The following is a 10,744-nucleotide window of genomic DNA, read 5'->3' on the forward strand; positions in this document are numbered from 1 at the left end:
CCATGGATTGCCATTTGTTCCAATTTAGAAGTAAAGAACAGATTTTCATGGTGAAAGTGCTGGGGCAAACAAAAAAGCTTGGAGTGGGAGTTTTAAGGTGCATAGAAACTTGTGCATAGAAATGCAGCACAAAAGCCAGTCTGGATGAGCCTAAATGGCAACTGGGGAGGTGTAAGCAGAACTGGGAACTGTTCTGGTGGGACAGAGCTCTCTATGCATAACCAGGGCACTGAACATTGCAAGCAGGGTGTTGGATACTTGTTTTAACTTTCCACCCAGAATCTGTGACAACTAAAGTGGAATTCTTCAAGCTGTCTATAATACACAATGTAAGCAGATTTGCATGATGAATTGTTCTACACTTTTGTTATTTTGCACAATTTATTCTCTTTCTGCTAGCCATAGGGAGAAAGGTAAGGAAGTCTGATGTATCTGAAATCTTATCCAGCCACTCCCAGACTTCTGAGATTCATAGAATCATAGACTTGTATATTTGGAAGGTACCCCAAGGATCATCTAGTACAGCCCTAGATTCCAACACAAATTTGCCTGCAAGGATGTATTTGCAAACACAAGGGATAGATATGGCATGTTACCATAATGGTTTAAGCTAGCAAACCTAGTCAGAATAAGAGAATGAAAGGAAGAAAAAATGGGGCAAGTTTGAATTATTATGGTTTCCCTTTCTGACTGAGGTCACTAACTTTTTTGGGCCAGTATTGACCAATATCAGGCATAGGCAAACTCCAGCCCTCCAGATGTTTGGGACTACAATTCCCATCATCCCTAGCTAACAGGACCAGTGGTCAGGGATGAGAGGAACTGTAGTCCCAAACATCTGGAGGGCTGGAGTTTACCTATGCCTGACCAATATAGTCAGTGGCAGTCATAAAATGGCTGCCATAAGGGTATCCAGTTTTAATATTGGATCCAGTTTTAATATTGTTTAATATTATTTTACTTTTGTTGGAGGGAAATTATGGCATTAGCTCCTATACCTTCCACTCTGTTTCTCTTAGCCCACTGCTTCCTTCCCTCATTAATATATGAACGAACAGAATTCATTCAACACCCAGTGACCCAAAATTTATAAGAAAGGAATGTCTGAAGATAAAGTGTCAGAGAATTTCACACACAACCCTTGACAAAATGACCTTTCCCAATTTCACTCCCTACATATATCATGGAGAATTTTGGGACACAATTTTCATTCAGCCTTATAAGCAATCCATTTTTCCTGAGTGCTCAGGATATCCAGTAAGCAAAGGGTACAATAATAATGCCAGGTTTGGTATCACCTGACACTTGTGTTTCACTCTGTAATTTTTATTTATTTTTTGATAAATAAAATGATAAATAAAAGATTCACAATGATGACCTTTGGTGCAAATTAAACTTTTTCTATTTTTTTTCTTGGTCTGTATTGAAATGATAAATAAATTATCAATTATCACCAAGTGCAGAGAGCAACTATAGCAAAGTAACTCTGAAAAACCTCTTTTCAATGGTGTGGACAAAATAGTAAGACTGAACCAGAGGCAAAAATTCAGGACAAAAGGGAATACTTCACACAGCACATAGTTAAACTATGGAATTTGCTATCACAAGAGTTACTGGTGGGTCCTAGCAGGGCTGTCTTAAGCATATCCAGCGTTGTGGTGTGAAGATCCCTCCGGTGCCCCCCCCCTTCCCAGAGTTGCCAACCTTTTTTAGGGAGGACGGCGCTGCTGGTGACATGCCCAGCTTTCCTTTGTGGGGCTGGAGGAGGCAGGCAGCATCTGGAGGGCAGCTACTCCAGTGGGGAAGAGGCGGAGGCTGGACACGGCAGCTCCCAGCTCAGTTGGCCGCTTCATGCCGTGGTGGCCACGGCAGGCAAGGGCGGCGAGCAGGTGCCAGGAGGCACCACATCCAGCCCCCGCCTCTTCCCTCCAGAACTTGGTGTCCTGGCACCCTGCGCCACTAGCCTCTATGGGTAAGATGCCCCTGGGCACTGGCTTGTGTGGCTCTAAGGGGGTTTAGACACATTCATGGATGACAAGCCTATTCATGGTTAATAGTCATGCTGCCTGCATACCTTCAATATCAGAGCAGTATGCCACTAAATAGCGTTCTGTCCTGCTTGGGAATGCACTCATGTCCTGCTTGTGGTCTTCTCATAGACATCTGGTTGACCACGGTGAGAACAGGCTGCTAGGTTGTGATCATGTTCCATCAGGTATGGTAGGCTCCAAACATTCTTTTCTTTTTGGTGGTGTTGGGGGAGTATTTAAACACCTGCGGTCTCAAATGGAACAATTTCACTGTATGACAAGTGCAGCTTGGTCCCACAGAAAATACCATATTTTTTGCACCATAACACTCACTTTTTTCCTCCTAGAAAGTAAGGGGAAATGTCTGTGCGTGTTATGGAGGGAATGCCTACGGGTGGCGGGGGAGGGGGGATCTGCTGCAGTCGTGAGCAGAGGATCCATGGTTCCCCTTCCTTCCCTCCTCCGTGGCTCGCTTTGAAACAGCAAAGCGGGAGAAGAGCCGCTGAGTGGGGAGGAGAGAGGGACAGAGAGCCTGCTTCTGTAAAGGAGCAAAGCGGGAGAGGAGAGGAGCCGCTTACACAAGTGTAAGCGGCTCCTGTCTGGTTGGTTCCTTTAAAGCAAGCAGGCTCTCTGTCCCTCTCTCCTCCCCACTCAGCTCGCTACATAGCAGCAAAGCTTTTCAGCTTGCTAAGCCGGGGATGAGTGGGGAGGAGGAAGAAAAGCAGAGCCTGCTTGCTTTAAAGGAGCAAAGTGGGAGAGGAGAGGAGCCTTCTCCCCTTATACCCCTCTTCTTCATTATTAGCAGCATCCTTCTCCACCCACCCCACACGTGCTTCTTCTCCCCTTAAACCCCTCTTCTGCATTATTAGCAGCATCCTTCTCCACCCACCCCACGCGTGCTCCTTGTCCCTTGAGTGCTTTTCCTTCCCTCCCCACTAAAAACATGGTTACAAAGCATGGATCCACATGGATCCTCGGGATTTTTGCATTGGGCTACTCCAAACTCACTGTCAGATCACATGTCTGTGGCCACAGCATGAACCACAAAAATCATACATCCACTGTTTCATTTAGAATATTTTTTTCCCCTCTAAAAACTACGTGCGTGTTATGGTCGGGTGCGTGTTATAGAGTGAAAAATACGGTACTTATGTTCTTATGCCAGAGGTATGAGAATAAATCACAGAAGCTCTACTCAGTGTCTGGAAAGTTCAGTTTAAAAAGGAACTAATTCTATTGCAAGCTCATCCTGCTCAAAAATAAACTAGTTCCAGTTTGTACTTTCCCAACTATTTCAGTCCAAGGTAATCCAAACGAACTTTTCTCCTTCATAAAAGGTTTGTCCGGGGGTACATCATTTCCTCCCCAACATGCATAATGTTACAAGCTGTTGTGCTTACCTATAGTGTCCAAAAGTCAAACAAAAACTGTATGCTAAGTAATAAGATATCTGGTCAACAGACTGTCAACACGAAAAGCTTTCCCTATAATTGTATTTCCATACTTGAAAAGGCTTTTGGTGTTTAATTTTACATCATTTTCAGTGCCTTTTTCTCCACCAGAGAACTTTCCCTCCTCCAATATACTTGCAGTGGAAGAAGTATTTCTTTCTTTTATTAATTGAAGTTTAGTGGTAGAAATACCCATGTACTGTAACTGCTTTTCATAGACTGTTGTCATATACAACCCCATGGTTGCTGGACCAAGAGCTAACCTGGGAACAAGACTGACAGTTCCCATTCTGGTCTTAAAAGTTGCACAATTATTTCAGTGCTGTTTCTAGGTTAGGTAATTAGCCTTCCCTCCAAACTATCCAATTAATTAATAGCCTGTCCCTGCCAAGAAGTTTTAAAAGGACTCCATTCTTTCTGTAGTTCAAGCCCTGTTTGTTACACCGAAGACCTTGCAGCAAGAAAGCTGCTTTTACAGAGGACTCTTAATAGGAAACAGAAGAACTGATTATTGATCTTCGTCCATAGTGTGGGCAGTTAATTTGGTTAACAAGGCAGTTGCTGCTCTAACAAACACACTGAGGATCATGTCCTTGACTACTTAGTTGGAACTTCTCTTAACCTTTTTAAGAGTTTTGCTAAGAAGATGTTGAACAAACTAAGAAGTGTGATGCATGCAAGTCAAGTCAAAGATCCATCTAGTCCACATCTCTGCAACAATAGCAATCCAGCTGCCATTCTGGTTTCCATAGGAAGCTCACAAGCAGGGCAGAAGTGTCTTCCCCTGTTGTGTTTTTCTCAGCCTACTGTCCCAAAATCATGGGCAGTTTTTTAAAACTAACATGAGAGAGACTTCTCTTCCGTAAGTTTATCTAATCCTTTATAAAAGCCTCCCAGGTTAGTCGCCATCACCTCTTGTACCTGTGAGTTCCAAATCTAAATTATAAGTTTTGTAAAGTATCACTTCCTTTTGTCTCTCCTGAAGCTATTGCCAACTTCATTGAGCAGGAAAATTATATGACAGGGAGAAAATGTTCTTTTGGCTCTTTTCACACTGTTCATAATTTTATAAACTGCTATCATGTCCCTCTACTTTTCTTGTTTCTAAACAAAAAATTCCCAAATGCTTTATCTTTTCCTCATTAGGAAGGTGCTTCATTTCCCTTGATCATTCGACAATGCAGAATTAGGCTCATCTAACTCCACATGGGACTAGGCTATTAGTTTCCCCTTTCCAGCTCTTTCAGATTCTTTTTTTTAAAATAGCTGTGAATAGCATCCCATCTGTGGCCACACAATGCCTTTATATAATGGCTTTATGATGCTTGCAGTTTTATTTGCTACCTCTTTCCAAACATTTCCTAACATCTAATTTTGCCTTTTCTCTGCTACAGCACAGTTAGCTGATGCTTTTGATAAGCTTTTCTCCAAATCCAAGAAACTCTTTCCTAGGAAATCACAGCAAACCTAGCAAATGGCACTCAAATCGCTTGAAAAATCTACATTTAATATGTTTTCTGCAAATATGCTCAACAGTAACATTCTTTAATAAGATCCGCATGGGTTTGCAGACTCAGTCAGAAACACAGGCATCTAGGATGACAGTGCTGAAAGTGCACACTGTCTACATAAAATTTTGAATACTCCCTGAGATTTTTCACACTGTCACTTCTAACATTAATCTGAGCAGCTTTTGCTTTTACTAATAATGCTGCTGAATTTCAAGGCTGAGGTGAGCATTATGGCTCCAGCAGCTCTTTTTGTGCTTGGTTTAACATCTGGTCTGGAAAAAAACAAAGCCCTGTATCCCAGGTGTCAGTAGTAAGGTGGGACACTACGTTTCCCAAGACTTGTGCAATGTGTTAGATGACTTCCTTCTTTGCCTCTGTTCCACTGCTGCCATTGAAGCAGGAAGTCTGGCAGAACCTTCCAAACATGTCCCTCCTTTCCAACGAGGGTAGAGGAAGGTATTCTATCCCATCACACTCCCAAGAACACCAGTGGGGCAAAAGTTTAACTCAGAAGAAATTGAGCTTTCTCCCAAGTTAGAGATAAAGCCATTCACAATATGGGTGAAATGGCTGTGAAAAGGACGGCCATTTTTCAATCGACCTGATCAGTAAGTGTTTGGAATTTCAGCAGTAGTATCCATAAAATTCCTCAACCATTCATATCTCACCTTAGTTTTCACCAATTCTTCACCACGGTGGTTAGTATATTTATTTATTTTATAAAATTTATGCATTGCGCTCTCTCTCTCTTTTACAAACACATCTCAGAGTGGTTTACAAAAAGATAAAACAAGAAAATCAAGAAATTGACCTTCCTACTTTAAAACATACGAAAGTTAAATACTATAAATAAAAATACCTCCACTTTCTAAGCATTTGGGGTGGAATCTACACACATATAAAAACTGTTCTGAAAATGCTTTTTAAAAAAGCATTTTTAAAAATGCATTGAATTTTCCATAAGGCTCACCATCACCATCTAGTGTCACATTGTATATTGCACTTAAAACAGACTGAAAATGTTTTATTTGCAGCTGTATAGCTGAGTCCTGGGTAGGCTTGTCTAACAAGAATGTTCCCAGCAGGCAAGGAAAGGAGTGTGGTGGAGATGCCTTCCTGATCTCAAGACTCGGGGAGTTCCAAAGTGCAGATGCTACCCCAAAAAACAATCGAGTTCTTACAAATGCAGAATGAATATTATGTGGCACCTCTATTTAAATTCTTTAGCTAAACATCTGTTTTAATCTGTAACTCCTTGACCACACTACCTTCGTGTCAGAATGAGAACTGTGCCCATTTTAAATCCCAGCAGCTGTTGCAGAAGTCAGCCTTTCCTATTACTTTAATTCATCTCTGCTAATTATCATCTCCAGCTATTCCTGTGAATGACGAAGTCAAAGGAGAAGAGTAATAATTAGCCAAGGGTTTTTCAGATTAATTTGTAGGAAAGTGAGAAATTAAATATTTTCTCTTCCCAGCAAAGTTCTTTGATCTGTAACAATGCTGACGTCTATGAATCAGAGCTTGGAACAAACATTGCAAGCCATGCAAGTGCCGAATGAATGACACCATTGTGCAAGCCAGCTGCTCCTTCATTCCTCAAAAGAAAAGGGGGAAAAACAGTATTACCTTGTGAATATCGCTGTACTACCCCACATATATTCTTCAAGGAGAATGTAAATGCTCAGTCTGAGAATTGTTGGCATGTGGAGAGGGGGAGGGGGGAGGGATGGTCTCAATGGCAAAGCACATGCTGGTCCCAGCTTCATTCTATGGCAGCTCCAGTGATCTTCTTCTGAGATCTTCCTCCAGATCTTCCTCTGAGGCACAGAAGGATCACTACTAGTCAGAAAAGACAGTATTGGTCTAGATATGGAGGGGGGGAGTGGGAGGTCTAAATCGCTATAAGGCAATTTCATCTGTTCCTGTGTGTGGCTTTTGCTCACATGGTCTGGAGGGTGGTCTCTAATATAACAGCTGCAGTAAATCAGGGGTCAGCAACCTTTTTCAGCTGTGGGCTGGTCCACCGTCCCTCAGATCATGTGTTGGACTTGACTATATTTTGGGAAAAAAATAAAATGAACGAATTCCTATGCCCCACAAATAACCCAGAGGTGCATTTTAAATAAAAGGACACATTCTACTCATGTAAAAACAAGCTGATTCCTGGACTGTCCATGGGCCGGATTGAGAAGGTGATTGGGCATGTGAAGGAGCTTTAAAACTAGTCGTCTTCAACAGTACCTGCCTGAGGTATAGTGAGAGCTGGCAGGTGTTTGAGCAGGGTACCCTCAGGGTCTCACTCCTCTCCCCCACCATTCACTCTCAACTTGCCTCTGAACTCTCTCCCTACTGCTGCCGAGAGGAAAATGTCAGGTGAGTGGACCGGTGGCTGCATCGCTTGCTCCTTCTCCATACGATTTGTTTCTGTTCTGCTTCTGATCCCGTGGGTGGCAATGGCAAAAGGAGTGGTGAAAGAACTGAGGGCTGTAGTAGGGGAAGAGTAGACCCCTGCTGGTGTGTGGACCTTGGCAGGTGCCCCCAGTAATGCTTACACCTGACTCTTCACACATTCATTGGAATTTGTGGACACTGGACAGGGTGAGAGGGAGTGGGATCATGTTTGCTCCATGTGTTGAGCCAATGGCATGAAGAAAACCTGATATGCATCATAGCTCAGTTGGAAGAGCATGAAACTCTTAATCTCAAGGTTGTGAGTTTGAGCCCCCATGTTGGGCAAAACATTCCTGCATTGAAAGGGCTTAAACTAAATGACCCTCATGTTGCCTTCCAACTTTACAGTTAAATTATTCTATGATTCTACATCCAACTTAATAGTCCTATGGCTTTATCCTGCTTGTCCAGGGTACCAAATTTGTGAAGGGAGACCCTTGTTCCCATTGAACAAGCTTAGTTCACATTTCAAGCTATTTCCTGAATGCATGCAGTTTCAGAGTGAAGACAGCAGGCCAAGGCCCATAGGTGAAGCATGATTTTCATGTGAACAGGGTCATTATGGCATTGGTTCATTTAGCCCATTATTGTCTCCTCTGAGTGGTTGTAGATATCCTAAACCTCACAAGCCTTTTCACCTAAAATCTCGAGCTGAATATGCTACAGCCTGAATATCTAGGATCTTAATAGTGGGAAGCATAGCTTCTATTGATAACCTAAAGGTTCCCAATCACCCCATGGTTCCTATTCTAAACTCATGAGCTGAAACCACTGAAGCACATGTTCCAGGTCAACTTTTTTTTTTTTTAAAGAGACATACCGTATTTTTCACTCTGTAAGACACACCAGACCACAAGACACACCTAGTTTTTGGAGGAGGAAAACAAGAAAAAAATTATTCTGAATCTAGACGCCAGAACAGGAAGAGGGATCGCTGCGCAGTGAAAGCAGCAATCCCTCTTGCTGTTCTGGCTTCTGGGATCGCTGCGCAGCCTGCATTCGCTCCATAAGATGCACACACATTTCCCCTTTTTAGGAGGGAAAAAGTGAGCCTTATAGAGCAAAAAATACGCAATTTCTATGCCTCTCTCAATATGGAAGGTATTGCATCATGCATCCGAAGGGTTTTATGTCAAGCGCAACAACCAACTGCATGCTTAATCCACTGTTCTTGGGCCTTTGACTAATCAAGCCTGATAGAGGAGCAGGTCTCACACCATGGGCATCATTTTTGTTGGCAGTTGTAGCAACCAGAGTTTCAGCCAGGTCAGCCTCTAGTTATATTAACTCAGAAGCCACCCACTTAATCAATATAGCCATTCAACTAAATTCTTTAAAAGGTCATAATTAGATGGTTTGTTGCTAAGACCATTCCCAGAAATTAGAAGTAACAATTAAAAATGTGTGGATGTTTATGCCACTGATAATAAGAACTACTGATGATATAAAGCAATTTTAATGGGACCTCTATATACTATGAAACTATGCTGGAAGATTATTGTAATGCTCTTCAGGTGTCATGTCTTGAATGTGCATTTATGTTCTTTGCACAAGCGTTTCTCACCAGTGAGCATGTCAGGAATGAATCCTAAAGGTATTGTACCATTGAAAATCAGCCACTGTGACTTTGAAAAGCTTTGGCACACCTGATATAAGAAAAGAATTGTAAGGAAGTGGCCTATCTATGCAAGTACCAGAATCACCGGCTGAATTTTGGTTATCTGGGTCCACGTGTGGCTGTGAGGGGCAAAAGGAGGTGCAGGCTGACCACTGGGGCTTCCTGATGGTAAGGTAGCAGCTATTTTGATGAGCTGTGGTCTCTTCTAGGTGTTCTGCCCCTCTGCATCTAATAAAACACTACTTCGAGTTTTTGTATCCTCTCAGAAAGGGCACATTTCGAATAGGCTGGCCCACGTATTCTGCTGTGAGCCATCCCATGTTGAAAAAATTAGTCATCATAAAACCAAGCATTGTGCATGCATGTGTTTGTTGTTGGCAACCGCCTTAAGCAATTATAAAATAAAGTGATGCACTTATGTGAGTAAGCCCCTTAGACCAGTGTTGAAACAACAGCCCCATACCGTCTCAAACAACATTTAAGTGTGATTCCTCCGTTCTTGCTCCACTTCACTGTCTGTCACTTGAAGGATAGAGAAATTGGGAGCTCAGTGATGTCATGCAGAGGAAAAAGCGACCTAGTAAGGTTGCTGTTGCAGCTGGCTGCTGTGTATTTACCACTAGGCCCACTTCGGGGCTTGATAAATTGTGCAGGAAAGGAAAGTTCACAGCAATGAATGGATTCCAGGGCTAGCACTCCAGTGTGTGTTCAAGTACAATACCTTGTCCCTTGCGAAGAAGAAGAAATAGCGAGGAGCGAGATCAGAGGGGTGATCTGAGGAAGGTAAAATGCATTAATTAGAGAGGTAGGAAGATGTGACATGGTCAGAAATAAAAGAAAATCCTATCAAATATTGAACTGGTATCTTTCTTTAGGGATTACTGAACCAGCCATTTCCCTATTATCCTCAGCAGTTGTGAAACAACATGTTTGATGTTTTGTGTTTCTCAGTAGGAAGAATACTACCATACAGACTTTTTTCTGATAGAACACAAGAAAAGGATGCCAACCTTCTAGCAGTTCATAGGTTTCCTCCTTGTTTAAGATATGACAAAAGGCTGCCAGCCCTCAAGAAGTTAACAGAAATCAAGTTAGAAGCATTAGCCTGCAATGCACTGTGTGAATCATTAAGACAGCCAACAGGAGCATCTGGGTAGCTGCTGATACTCTTTTTAAAGTCAAGGAGATAGTTATTAATCACTAAATGAGATTATGGGTCTTTTAAAAAGAAAAGCTCTCAAAACAATGAGTGAGATTATTCAAATGAGAAAAGAAAATAGAAGTATTGTGAAAGCCTCTTACCTCTGCAACATCAGCTTCACAAACTTGTGCTGTGCCCATAAAGCCTAAATCTATATTCACCTGATGCAGCTGCAAAGTACTTGGGTTCAGGGGCAACAACTGATGAAAAAAAGTATGGAACCTTGATTGCTTCAAAACTGGGGAAAGAGTCCTCCTCTTCTGTAGAGTATTCCTTTCCTGTATTACTAGAATATGGCCTTTCTGTGTTCCTCTCCTGTGTTGCCTTCCTGTTGAATGGAATATTACATATTCTGGTAATACAGGAAAACGATACTCTACACTCTTCTTTTCTGGGTGAGCATTTGAAAGAGCTATGTCAATAGCAGCAAAATTAGGAACGTTTAGAACAAGCAAATGAAAGAGAACCTTGTCAATGGA

At 42.2% G+C, this 10,744-nt stretch overlaps 1 long non-coding RNA gene across 1 annotated transcript; it reads right to left on the reverse strand.

Moving 5' to 3' along the window:
• Positions 1 to 6,693: 6,693 nt before the first annotated feature.
• On the reverse strand, positions 6,694 to 10,528 carry LOC310675398. Its single transcript, XR_014510106.1, has 3 exons — positions 10,367 to 10,528; positions 9,786 to 9,838; positions 6,694 to 6,831 (listed from the first exon to the last, which is right to left on the reverse strand). It is a non-coding gene; the product is annotated as an uncharacterized lncRNA (long non-coding RNA).
• Between the last annotated feature and the right edge of the window lie 216 nt (positions 10,529 to 10,744).

This window comes from Podarcis tiliguerta (genome assembly GCF_965153285.1).
Source record: "Podarcis tiliguerta genome assembly, chromosome: 4".
NCBI lineage: Eukaryota > Metazoa > Chordata > Lepidosauria > Squamata > Lacertidae > Podarcis > Podarcis tiliguerta.